The 13,005-nt window shown below is 44.9% G+C and overlaps 1 protein-coding gene across 2 annotated transcripts in view; it reads right to left on the bottom strand.

Moving 5' to 3' along the window:
- LOC140425065 (band 4.1-like protein 4B) overlaps positions 1-13,005 on the bottom strand; it is a 574,236-nt gene that overhangs the window by 87,788 nt on the left and 473,443 nt on the right. The gene's annotated exons all lie outside the window — the stretch shown is intronic.

The raw sequence follows: 13,005 nt of genomic DNA, 5'->3' as shown, positions 1-13,005 counted from the left end.
AAGGAAAGGGCTAGGCTTAATTAACAACATATTATCCTACAGAAACCCACTTCGATGTGTGAAAGCTGTCAGCTGTCAGTACTGACTGTGAAGGAAGAGGATTGGTACAATCGCAATGCATCAGTGTAAAATAAAGCAATGAAGGAAGGTAAAGCAATACTTTATGGTCTCTGAAAATAAAACATGATATAAATATGCTGATGCGATGCAGAATTTTACAGCTATATTTTTATATATTTGTTTTATCCAACTGCTTAGATTCAATGTATGATTTAGTCAAACAATGTTTTCACACAGAGAGTAGTTACTTCAAATTATTATTACAATTATCTTAGAAAATTAACAGTATCAGTAACCTGAGTTCAGTTTCTTGGAACTGGGACATCCTGTTTAGGCTTCACATTTGTTGTGAATTGGCGACACTGAAGCATGAACATGTGACATGATGATGATCCTAAAAAATAAACAGAATTTGATGACTACCAGTACAGGGAAGTGGGTCAGTAGCTGGAGTTCAGGTCAGTCATGGCAAAACCTTTCCTCAGCTCGATGACCTCTCCCTAAGCAGATCAATCTTTGCACTGTTTAGCCAGAATGATCCTGGCAAAGAGAGTAAGATTAGCTCACTAGAACTTGTGGCACTTATTGCAAGTATTGCAGCTTTATTGAGGTTGGGGGGTTGGTATATTAAGCACCAGTAATCATCAAAGCACTGTTTTTTAAAAAAAATAGGATTTGGACATATTGAAGTAATTTTGAACCACCAAAAACAGTGTGAAGTTAAAATGTAAAAAGTAAAGTCAAATATGAACCCAATCTCTCATGACCCTATCTGCTTCCAGTTGCGATGGAGGTGGGAAAGGTGGGGTAGGCAGCCAACCTGCTCTCAGTAGGTTGGTCCCTAACTTAAGTACTTTAATGAAGGTAGGTGCCTGAGGTCTGTCAGAGGATACAGCAGGATGTAGATTGTTTGGAGACTTGGGCGGAGAGATGGCAGATGGAGTTTAATCCGGACAAATGTGAGGGAATGCATTTTGGAAGGCCTAATGCAGGTAGGGAATATACAGTGAATGGTAGAATACTCAAGTGTATTGAAAGTCAGAGAGATCTAGGAGTACAGGTCCACAGGTCACTGAAAGGGGCAACACAGGTGGAGAAGGTAGTCAAGAAGGCATACGGCATACTTGCCTTCATTGGCCGGGGCATTGAGTATAAGAATTGGCAAGTTATGTTGCAGTTGTATAGAACCTTAGTTAGGCCACACTTGGAGTATAGTGTTCAATTCTGGTCGCCAAACTACCAGAAGGATGTGGAGGCTTTAGAGAGGGTGCAGAAGAGATTTACCAGAATGTTGCCTGGTATGGAGGGCATTAGCTATGAGGAGAGGTTGAATAAACTCGGTTTGTTCTCACTGGAACGACGGAGGTTGAGGGGCGACCTGATAGAGGTCTACAAAATTATGAGGGGCATAGACAGAGTGGATAGTCAGAGGCTTTCCCCAGGGTAGAGGGGTCAATTACTAGGGGGCATAGGTTTAAGGTGAGAGGGGCAAGGTTTAGAGTAGATGTACGAGGCAAGCTTTTTTACGCAGAGGGTAGTGGGTGCCTGGAACTCGCTACCGGAGGAGGTGGTGGAAGCAGGGACGATAGTGACATTTAAGGGGCATCTTGACAAATACATGAATAGGATGGGAATAGAGGGATACGGACCCAGAAAGTGTAGAAGATTGTAGTTTAGTCAGGCAGCATGGTCGGCACGGGTTTGGAGGGCCGAAGGGCCTGTTCCTGTGCTGTACATTTCTTTGTTCTATCAGTAGACCAGGTTTCCCAGGAATCGGAAACAAAAGAATGTCAGACTAGCAGGTAAATGTCTTTCCAACGCTGCATGTGGGCCAGAAGAAGGAATGCTTCCTCACAGCCCTGCAACCCACCCTGTTAACCTACCCAGTGATGCCACTGCCATCATATCCAGCCTCTTCATGATCCAATGCCCTCCTGTTGTCCTCCACAGGACTAAATGTCATCCTCAGCCTGCCACCTTCTCCACAATCTCAGCAAAGACTTTTTTCCATGGTCTCCCCATCCTTCCCCTCCACACCTGCGCTCTCACAGATCTTTTTCACAGCCTCCACAACTTTCTCTCCAACCTTCAATTTCTCCAGGTGTCCGACCCAATCTACACCCTGAGCCACGATCTTTTGCCCTCTCTCATCGGATGATCTCCTACAGGACTGCTTAGAGTCAGTGGACTGGTCAGTATTTAAAAACTCTGCGATCAGCCTGAACGAGTACGCCACTACAGTAACTGACTTCATTAGCAAGTGTGTAGAAGACTGTGTGCAAAGAAACAAATCCGCGTGTTTCCCAACCGGAAACCCTGGATGAACAGAGATATCCACTGCTTGCTGAAGTCTAGGTCTGAGGCGCTCAAGTCATGTGACCCTGACCTCTACAAGAAAGCCAGATATGATCTAAGGAGATCCATCAAAGATGCCAAAAGACAGTACCGGACCAAGATCGAGTCCTAGGCCAGCCACACGGACCCCCGCCGACTATGGCAAGGTCTGCAAGACATAACAGGCTATAAGATGAAGGCATGTAAAATCACCGGCTCCAATGCACGCCTCCCTGATGAGCTCAACGCATTCTATGCCCGCTTTGAACAAGACTTCAGTGAGAGTGAGCCCTCCACCCAGAAGCCTCGGATGAACTTGTATCAGAGATCACCATTGCAGACGTCAGAGCAGCCTTCACGAAAGTCAATCCTTGGAAAGCCACTGGCCTGGATGGGGTACCCGGACGAGCACTCAGGTCTTGCGTGGATCAACTGGCGGGGGTAATCGCAGACATCTTCAACCTCTGCCGACCATCATCCCTGTACCAAAAAAAAGCCACGCAGCATGCCATAATGACTATCGTTCAGTGGCTCTGACATCCATCATCATGAAGTGCTTCGAAAGGTTAGTCATGGCACAAATTAACTCCAGCCTCTCGGATTGCCTTGATTGACTACAGTTCGCCTACCGCTGCAACAGGTCCACAGCAGATGCCATCTCCATGGCCCTGCACTCTACCCCGGAACACCTAGATAACAAAGACACCTATGTCAGACTCCTATTAATTGACTACAGCTCAGCCTTCAACACCATCATTCCTACGAAACACATCTCCAAACTCTGTGGCCTTGGCCTCTGCTCCTCCCTCTGTGACTGGATCCTGAACTTTCTAACCCACAGGCCACAATCAGTAAGGATAGGCAACAACACCTCCTCCACGATCATCCTCAACACTGGTGCCCCACAAGGCTGTGTCCTCAGCCCCCTACTATACTCCTTGTACACCTCTGACTGTGTGGCCAAATTCCCCTCCAACTCGATTTTCAAATTTGCTGATGACACCACAGTAGTGGGTCGGATTTCAAACAATGATGAGACAGAGTACAGGAATGAGATAGAGAATCTGGTGAACTGGTGCGATGACAATAATCTCTCCCTCAATGTCAACAAAACGAAGGAGATTGTCATTGACTTCAGGAAGTGTAGTGGAGAACACGCCCCTGTCTACATCAATGGGAACGAAGTAAAAAGGGTCAAGAGCGTCAAGTTTTTAGGTGTCCAGATCACCAACAACCTGTCCTGGTCACCCCATGCCGACATTATAGTTAAGAAAGCCCGCCAATGACTACTTTCTCAGAAGACTAAGGAAATTTGGCATGTCACCTACGACACTCACCAACCTCTACAGATGCACCGTAGAAAGCATTCTTTCTGATTGTATCACAGCTTGGTATGGAGCCTGCTCTGCCCAAGACCGCAGGAAATTACAAAAGGTCGTGAATGTAGCCCAATCCATCACTCAAACCAGCCTCCCATCCATTGGCTCTGTCTACAATTCCCACTGCCTCGGAAAGGCAGCCAGCATAATTGAGGACCCCGCGCATCCCGGACTACTCTCCTCCACCTTCTTCCATCAGGAAAAAGATACCACAGTTTGAGGTCACGTACCAAACGACTCAAGAACAGCTTCTTCCCTACTACCATCAGACTTTTGAATGGACCTACCTCGTATTAAGTTGATCTTTTCCCCACACCTTGCTATAACTGTAACATTATATTCTGCAGCCTCTCCTTCCTTCCCTATGTACGGTATGCATTGTTTGTATAGCATGCAAGAAACAATACTTTTCACTGTATATTAATACATGTGACAATAATAAATCACATCAAATCAAATCATCCATTCCTACCATGCAGCCTAGCACCACAAGCCACCAGCCAGCCAACCAATCAACTTTTCACTCTGGCTGTGGCGATGAAACGGATTCCAAACATTGGCAATCGAATCCTTGCATTAGATTGGGCACGACCTGAAGGACTCCTGCACTTCTCGCTTTCTGCATGTGTTCACCTGCCAAGCTCCATCCCTACTCCCTTCATACAAACCTCAGAGCTGTGAGGGAGGGAACCAGGTTATAATTATCTCATCACAAGGAAATGTCCCATCAGGAGGAAAATTTTATGAACAGGCCTTGTGGCGAGGATCCCCAATTAAATCAAAAATCAATGCAGAGAAAGGCTGCTGGGGGTGGTGAGGGGCTTGCTTTCCCCAAAACGCCACAAAATCTTTGAGATTATCACTGATTAAGGAGTTGGCAAAATATAGCACTATGGAATCATTCACAGAATATTTGAGAGATCTTTTAATTTCCCACATACCTTGCCTGGTACACAGCGCTCTAATCTGCTTCCTGATCTTGACATAAATTTTTCAGATGACGGCGTCTCGCTTCCAATCATCCAAAGAGTTGATGGGGAACACATCCCCATTAACTCCAAGAGCCCCGCAGCCATTTCACGCTTGAATGAACGTCAAAAGGCTGCAGGCAGGACTTCCACCAGTTACTCGGGGGGGAAGTCCCACCTTAGAAAGATGCCCCTGCTGCCACAGTGTTGCAGTGGACCGAAGAAGAAATGAAGGAGGACAATGGAGCCCTAGTCGGGCACTGGAGGCCCAAGTTAGTTCAATGGGTCCTGATTTGTTATGTTGTAGGTGTAACATAAGCGGCTTCCTTGTGGTGCACTTGACAAAGGAAGGTTCAGACGTGGAGATAACTTCAACACGTTTATTAAACTATTTACACTTCTATTACTCGGGTTCGACCCTACTGCTAATCCTACTATAGCTACCCAGACTGACTAACCAGCTGCTGCAATCCACATGGTGGGTGTAATATTGAATCAACCCTGTGTCTCTACTCACTGACTGGCTCCACTGGAAAGAGGCAGATCATGTGTGTGGTGTCCTTTATATATGGGTTGGTGTAATGCCCTCCTGGGTGGTGTCACCTCTGTGTGTGTATCGTGAATGTCCATTGGCTGTGTCCTATCTAACTGATCTATTGGTTGAGTGTGTGTGTGTGTGATATCACTGGTGCTCCCTCTAGTGTCTAGCTAGCCTACATGCATTTACATTGATGCACATCACCACAGGTCCCAGGGCGGGGAGGGGGGATCTGGAGGCCACCCAACTTCAGAAGTGTGGTCGATTTAAGGTCGAGTCTGCAGGTCTTGAAGGTTCAACCAAATCATAGAGCTTTATCGAGAAGATGTTAACAATGCAGGCTGCGATGCAAGACTGCCAATTCGCCCACACAAATACCCAATGGTGTCACCTCCGATGGCATCACACAATCGTTCTCTTAGAGTGTCCCTGTTCAGCGACAAGGTTGCTTGTAAGGAAACATTAAAAACACTCCGAAACCATGAATACACAACATTTCCTTCCCTTTAAATCAAAAGACCCTGGCACAATAAATGGTGTAACATTAACAATCAAATAGCAACATGATCAGTTAATCAACAGTCAATATGTCAGATGTTCCGGAGGTTGTCATTCTCTGTGCAATTGTCGGCGAACCTCAGGTGCCTGATTTTTAATACTTGCTGGAGCCTTTGGTGTCTTTGGCTTGGTGTGAGCGTTGTCAGTGATTATCTTAAACCAAGTCGACGTAATAATCGAAGGTTGACTTGGTGTTTGATCCATAATTGAGGTTCTGTTTTTCCCCAATTAGTTTGGTTAGTGTCAGGTTCTTGGAAAGGTCCAGGTCGTATCTTGGCACATTTGGATTTAGATTCTCGGCCAGTTCTGCCTCTGCTGGATTGGTTCTTGCTGCCAAATGTTAATTTGCATGCCTTCTCCATATTACATAATCTTAGGTTTGTATGATGTAGAAGTCCAGTCCTGTCTCTGCCAAGGTGGTGGCAGGAAACCACTTTTCACTTATCGTATAATCTCTTGCCAGAATCTCTGAACCTGGCGAAAAACACAACATTTTGCCTTGTTCTCCTGCCATATGACCTGATTCTGCTGTTTTTCTTGACAATTACTTTTGTCAGGAATAACCGCAAAATGGATTATTATTTAAATGATAAAATATTAAAACATGCTGCTGTGCAGAGACCTGGGTGTGCTAGTGCATGAGTCGCAAAAAGTTGGTTTACAGGTGCAACAGATGATTAAGAAGGCAAATGGAATTTTGTCCTTCATTGCTAGAGGGATGGAGTTTAAGACTAGGGAGGTTATGCTGCAATTGTATAAGGTGTTAGTGAGGCCACACCTGCAGTATTGTGTTCAGTTTTGGTCTCCTTACTTGAGAAAGGATGTACTGGCACTGGAGGGTGTGCAGAGGAGATTCACTAGGTTAATCCCAGAGCTGAAGGGGTTGGATTACGAGGAGAGGTTGAGCAGACTGGGACTGTACTCGTTGGAATTTAGAAGGATGATGGGGGATCTTACAGAAACATATAAAATTATGAAGGGAATAGATAGGGTAGATGCGGGCAGGTTGTTTCCACTGGCGGGTGAAAGCAGAACTAGGGGGCATTGCCTCAAAATAAGGGGAAGTAGATTTCGGACTGAGATTAGGAGGAACTTCTTCACCCAAAGGGTTGTGAATCTATGGAATTCCTTGCACAATGAATCAGTAGAGGCTCCTTCATTAAATGTTTTTAAGATAAAGATAGATAGTTTTTTGAAGAATAAAGGGATTAAGGGTTATGGTGTTCGGGCCGGAAAGTGGAGCTGAGTCCACAAAAGATCAGCCATGATCTCATTGAATGGCGGAGCAGGCTCGAGGGGCCAGGTGGCCTACTCCTGCTCCTAGTTCTTATGTTCTTATGTCTTGGGTGATTTTAGCAAATTGAATGCTGCGCATAGTTAACGTTAACCATTAGCAACAGTTTCCTGTACATGAGCAGGAACTGACTCAAACATTTAAATAATGAACCAGGTTCTCTGGTTACCTTTAACAAATGTTTCATGGTCTGTACAAAATGCTCTGCCAGCTCATTGGTGGCAGGGTGATATAGAGTGGACCAGATATGTTGAATTCCATTCTCCTTCAAATAGTCTATGAACTCTTGAGATATGAACTGCGATCCATTATCACTCATCTCTTGTTCAGGGTAACCAAATCTGCTGACGATTTCACCCAATCTGTCAATTGTTTTCTCCAATGACGTTGACTTCATGGTGGCAACTTCAGCCCATTTGAGTCAGCATCGACAAGAATGAAAAACATACTCCCTTCAAACGGTCTGGCATAATCAACGTGTACCCATTACCAGGCCTCTTCTGGCCATTCCCACAGGTGCAATGGGGCTAATGGCACCAGATTCCACACTTTTGCACAAGACAACCAAAATCTCACCTTCTCCTCGACTTTGGCATCTGGCCCCAGCCACCAAAAATAGCTCCTGGCTACCTCCATCCTTACAATACTACAGTGGCCTTTTTGAAATTGGTTTAATACACATTTACGTAATAATGGTGGAATGATGACTCACATTCCCCAGAGGCCACAACTTGCCTGTACGGATAACTCATGTCTTCGAGTGGAAAATATCCACAACCTCTGACAGTACTGGATCACTACTGGTATGCTTTTGTACCTGTCCTGCAGTTACAGAAGTGTTAGCTACTTGATCAAAGTAGAAAATGTTTCCACACAAACTGCTTATTGATGAACTATTAGGTAAGGGGAGTCCATCTGCATTGCCATGAAGATTTGACTGACGATACTTGAATGCGCACATGTGTGCTGACAAGAGAAATGCCCACCTCTGCATTCTTCTCATTGCCAGTGATGGAATCTCAATATGAGATCCAAGTATTGTTGTCAGTGGACGATGGTCCATTGATAAAGTGAAATTTCTCCCATACAGGAATTGGTAGAACCGTTTTATTCTAAAAATGATTCCTAGGGCTTCTTTCTCCATCTGTGCATAGTTGCTTTTGACTTTATTCGAGGTCCTCAATGCAAAGGCTGTTAGCTTCTTTACACATAGAACATAACAGCGCAGTACAGGCCCTTCGGCCCTCGATTTTGCGCCGAATTGTGAAACCACTCTAAAGCCCATCTACACTATTCCCTTATCGTCCATATGTCTATCCAATGACCATTTGAATGCCCTTAGTGTTGGCGAGTCCACGACTGTTGCAGGCAGGGCATTCCACGCCCTTACTACTCTCTGAGTAAAGAACCTACCTCTGACATCTGTCTTATATCTATCTCCCCTCAATTTAAAGCTATGTCCCCTCGTGCTAGACATCATCATCCGAGGAAAAAGGCTCTCACTGTCCACTCTATCCAATCCTCTGATCATCTTGTATGCCTCAATTAAGTCACCTCTTAACCTTCTTCTCTCTAAAGAAAACAGCCTCAAGTCCCTCAGCCTTTCCTCATAAGATCTTCCCTCCGCACCAGGAAACATTCTGGTAAATCTCCTCTGCACTCTTTCCAATGCTTCCACATCCTTCCTATAATGCGGCGACCAGAATTGCACGCAATACTCCAAATGCGGCGGCACCAGAGTTTTGTACAGCTGCAACATGACGTCATGGCTTCGAAATTCAATCCCTTGACCAATAACAGCTAACACACCGTGCGCCTTCTTAACAACCCTCTCAACCTGGGTGGCAACTTTCAGGGATCTATGTACATGGACACCGAGATCTCCCTGCTCAGCCACACTGCCAAGAACCTTACCACTAGCCCAGTACTCTGTCTTCCTGTTATTCCTTCCAAAATGAATCACCTCACACTTTTCTGCATTAAACTCCACTTGCCACCTCTCAGCCCAGCGCTGCAGCTTATCTATGTCCCTCTGTAACTTCTAACATCCTTCCGCACTGTCCACAACTCCACCAACTTTAGTGTCATCTGCAAATTTACTCACCCATCCTTCTATGCCCTCCTCCAGGTCATTTATAAAAATGACAAACAGCAGTGGCCCCAAAACAGATCCTTGTGGTACCCCACTAGTAACCTGTGGGAATTATGTAGGAAACCACCACTCCACCCCCATAAGGCGATGGGTCATATGCCAGTTTCATGGATAAATTTGGATCAAGACGTGTGAGGACTTCTAACTTGCGTAACACCGCTTTGGCTTGAATGAAAGCTCTCTCACATTAATCCCCCCCATTTCCACTTTTTATTTTGACACAGTCAATTCTGCAAAGGTTTTAGAATAGTCACTAGATTAGGGAAAAACCTTCCATAGTAATTTAGTGAGCCTAAGAAAGATTGAAGTTGCTTGACATTTTGAGATATGGGTGCCTCGGTAATAGCTTTGCCTTTCGAAGGCAATTTATGCAACCCCTTGGTGTCAATGGCACGACCCAGGTGTTCAATTGAAGATTAGAAAAATTCACATTTGTCTTTTCGGACTCTTAATCAATAATCTTCTAATCTCTGGAGTGTGGCATCTACGTTGCGGAGATGTGCTTCTTCATTCTTCCCAGTAATGGAGATATTATCTAAGAAACACTTGACTCCATCTAATTCGCTTAAGATTTGGTCCATAGCTTGTTGGAACAACGTTGGCCCTGAATTGATGGCAACTGATAATGTTTTGTATTGAAATAATACTTTGTGTGGCACGATCATCAATAACTGTTGTGAATCCTGATCCACGTTCATTGGAAGATATGTTTGACTGAGGTTGATTTCACTGAAGTGTTGGCCTCTAGCCAACTGAGGGAAAATCAATCAGGGGTAGAGGGTACTACTCTGCACATAGTACAGGATTAATAGTTACTTTAAAATCACCACAAATGTGTATAGATCCATCTTTTTCATCACGGATACAATCAGCATAGTCCAATCACTCCAGTTAATCATAGAATTTACAGTGCAGGAGGCCATTCGGCACATGGAGTCTGCACTGGCCCTGGGAAAGAGCACTCTACCCAAGCCCATGCCTCCATCCTATCCCCATAACCCAGTAACCCGACCTAACTCTTTTGGATACTAAGGGGCAATTTAGCATAGTCAATCCACCTAACCTTCACATCTTTGCACTGTGGGAGGAAACCGGAGCACCCGGAGGAAACCCATACAGAGACAGGGAGAAAGTGTAAACTCCATACAGGCAGTCGCCTGAGGCTGGAATTGAACCCGGGACTCTGGAGCTGGGAGGTAGCAATGCTAACCAGTTTGCCATCCTGCCGCCCCTTGTGCCACCGTGCACCCCCTCGGTTAATAGGTTCAAGGACTTCCGTTCTTTTTTTTAAAATAGAAAAACAAAAAACTCTTCCTTCAAAAAAAAGAAACAAAAACTTTCACCAAGTTTCTTTAAAACTTCTTTCTCTTCTTTTTTGTATTCCTCCAGAATTCCCCTGGGACCGGACTTCAGTCTTCTTACAACCTAGGCGGGAGCCAGCCGATGTGGGACATCTCACCTACATCGCACCCTGGCTTCCCAAGGACTTCCGTTCGGACCAGCCATTCTAATTCCGCCTCCACCTTAGGTCTGATTGCATATGTCACTTATCTAACCTTTAAGCACCTTGCCTGACTTTCCTCCTTGATCTTCAGCTTTACCAAGAAAGACTTCCTGCTTCCCAGCCCACTGTTGAACACAATGGCATGTTTCTTCACGATTTTGGGTCGGCCTGATTTGGAATCTGTCATGAGATTTACCTCGGCCCCATTTGATCTCATCATTTACAGCCAAGTTCATCCTTGTAGTGCCAGATAATTTCCTTTGACTATTTGCAAGGACAAATCTTCCATCTGTCCATTTAATTGCACTATAACATCAATACAGCCCTTCAGTGGATCTATTTCGCTAGTGTAGGTTTTTAACACTACCTTTGAGGGTTGGAGCCTTTCTTGATAAATAGTCTCTGGCACTCGCGAGACCACCTCTATCTTCTCTGGCTGACGCTCAGTAATGGGGTGACCCAGTACACCAGCAATAACTGGTTCATTTAATGACAGTTCGTCTTTGGACTGCGAATTGAGTTCCTTCTCACGTCCTTTTTGTATCACGTGGACCTTTTCCTTGACTCAGCTTGCCATTTGGTTGATTCGGCTTTTGTTTTCTGCAATGTTTGCTTGAAGCCCATTTCTTTTTCCAAAAAGTGTGCGCAATGTGGCTCTTTCTACCATAATTTCTGCACACAATGTCTTTGCGGCAACAATCTGCTGTTGAGTGCCTGGTTTTTGCACACTTCTGGCAAGTACGAGTCTGTGTCTGTGTTCGAGTTTCGGCTGACATCTTGTGAATTCTTGTGCTTGAATTCAACTGTTGAGCTTCTTTGGGTTGCTAACTCCATGGACACAGCAACTTCCAAAGCTTTCTTTAAGGTAAGGTTGTTTTCGATTAACAACTGCTTTTGAATAGCTTCGCTCCTTAAACCACAGACAAATCGATCTCTGTTGGTATAATTTACCACATCCCCAAATTCATAGTGTTCGTCAGTCTTTTCAGGGTAGCTGCAAACTGTGTACTTGATTCATCTTTTTCTTGGTTCCGCTTATGAAACCTAAACCTTTCTGTGATAACCAAAGGTTTTGGTAAATAGTGGTCCTGCAATATGTCCACTATTTCTTCTATGTTCTTGTGCCTGGCTTTTCCAGCTGTACCAGATTCCTAAGGAGGTTAAATATTGCCCCCCCCCCCCCCCCACCACCACCACACACACCCTCAATATACTCAGGAATGTTGGGACTTTTATATCTGCTGCTATCTTGTTAGCTTGAACAAAATAGTCAAATCGTTCTGCATACAACCTCCATCGTTATGCATTCTCATCAAATGGTCCCGCGACACCAAAACTCCTGCCATTTTTCTCTATGGAAGGTCCTGGGTGTGCATAATGTGCCATGAATTTTTAAGCACTACCTTGCTTCCTTTCTCTCCAAAACAAGTCACAACCCAAGCTCAGCCTGTTTTCCTTTGTGTTTTGCAACACCCCCAGCTCTAAATTTGATGTTGCAGGGCACTTACTATTCATGGCAACCGAGTTTGTTTAGGGAGGAACATGCGGTGGGATTTTCTCTCAGGTTGTTTCCTTTGAAATTTTGGGTGATTTTTTGGTTCCTCTAGTGCTGTAACCATTGTTTGGCTCTCCCGTCGCCAGCTTTCAAGTAGCAATGATTTCAGTGCTTTATTATTTCTTTGGGTGCTACAAATGCTGTTCACCTACCTCATCGTCAGTTTTTAGGCAGTGGATTCAAGATCGAGTCTGCCCGCCTTAGAGATTCAGCCAAAATGTAGAGCTTTATTTAGAGGATGTTAACATTAAAGGCTGTGATGTTAGACTGACCGCTTGCCCGCGCAAATGGTCGAAGATGTCATCCATCACACAATCGTTCCCTTAAAGTGTCCCTGTTCAGCTAAAAGGCTGCTTGTGAGGAAACACTGAAACACGATGAATACACAACCAGAAGGTTAAAAATTGAGACTGGGCGGGAATTGGCACTTAAGTGGCCAATTATTGGGCCTCAATTGGGATATGGGTGAGCTTCTTGTCCGATGCTTTGCCTGCCCCATCGTAAAATCACCGTGTGGTCAGGGCGGGCGAGAACCCGGAGAGAATCCTGTCTCTTCAATTCCACACTCCCATTACCACCTAAAAACCCACCATTGGGAGAACATAAAATTCTGGCCTATGAGTTGTGTACATCAGGTAGAGTAGGTCTTCGGCCTAGATTCCC

Source organism: Scyliorhinus torazame, chromosome 6 (genome assembly GCF_047496885.1).
Source record: "Scyliorhinus torazame isolate Kashiwa2021f chromosome 6, sScyTor2.1, whole genome shotgun sequence".
In the NCBI taxonomy this organism is placed as follows: domain Eukaryota; kingdom Metazoa; phylum Chordata; class Chondrichthyes; order Carcharhiniformes; family Scyliorhinidae; genus Scyliorhinus; species Scyliorhinus torazame.
This window is presented reverse-complemented; position numbering and strand designations above follow the sequence as displayed.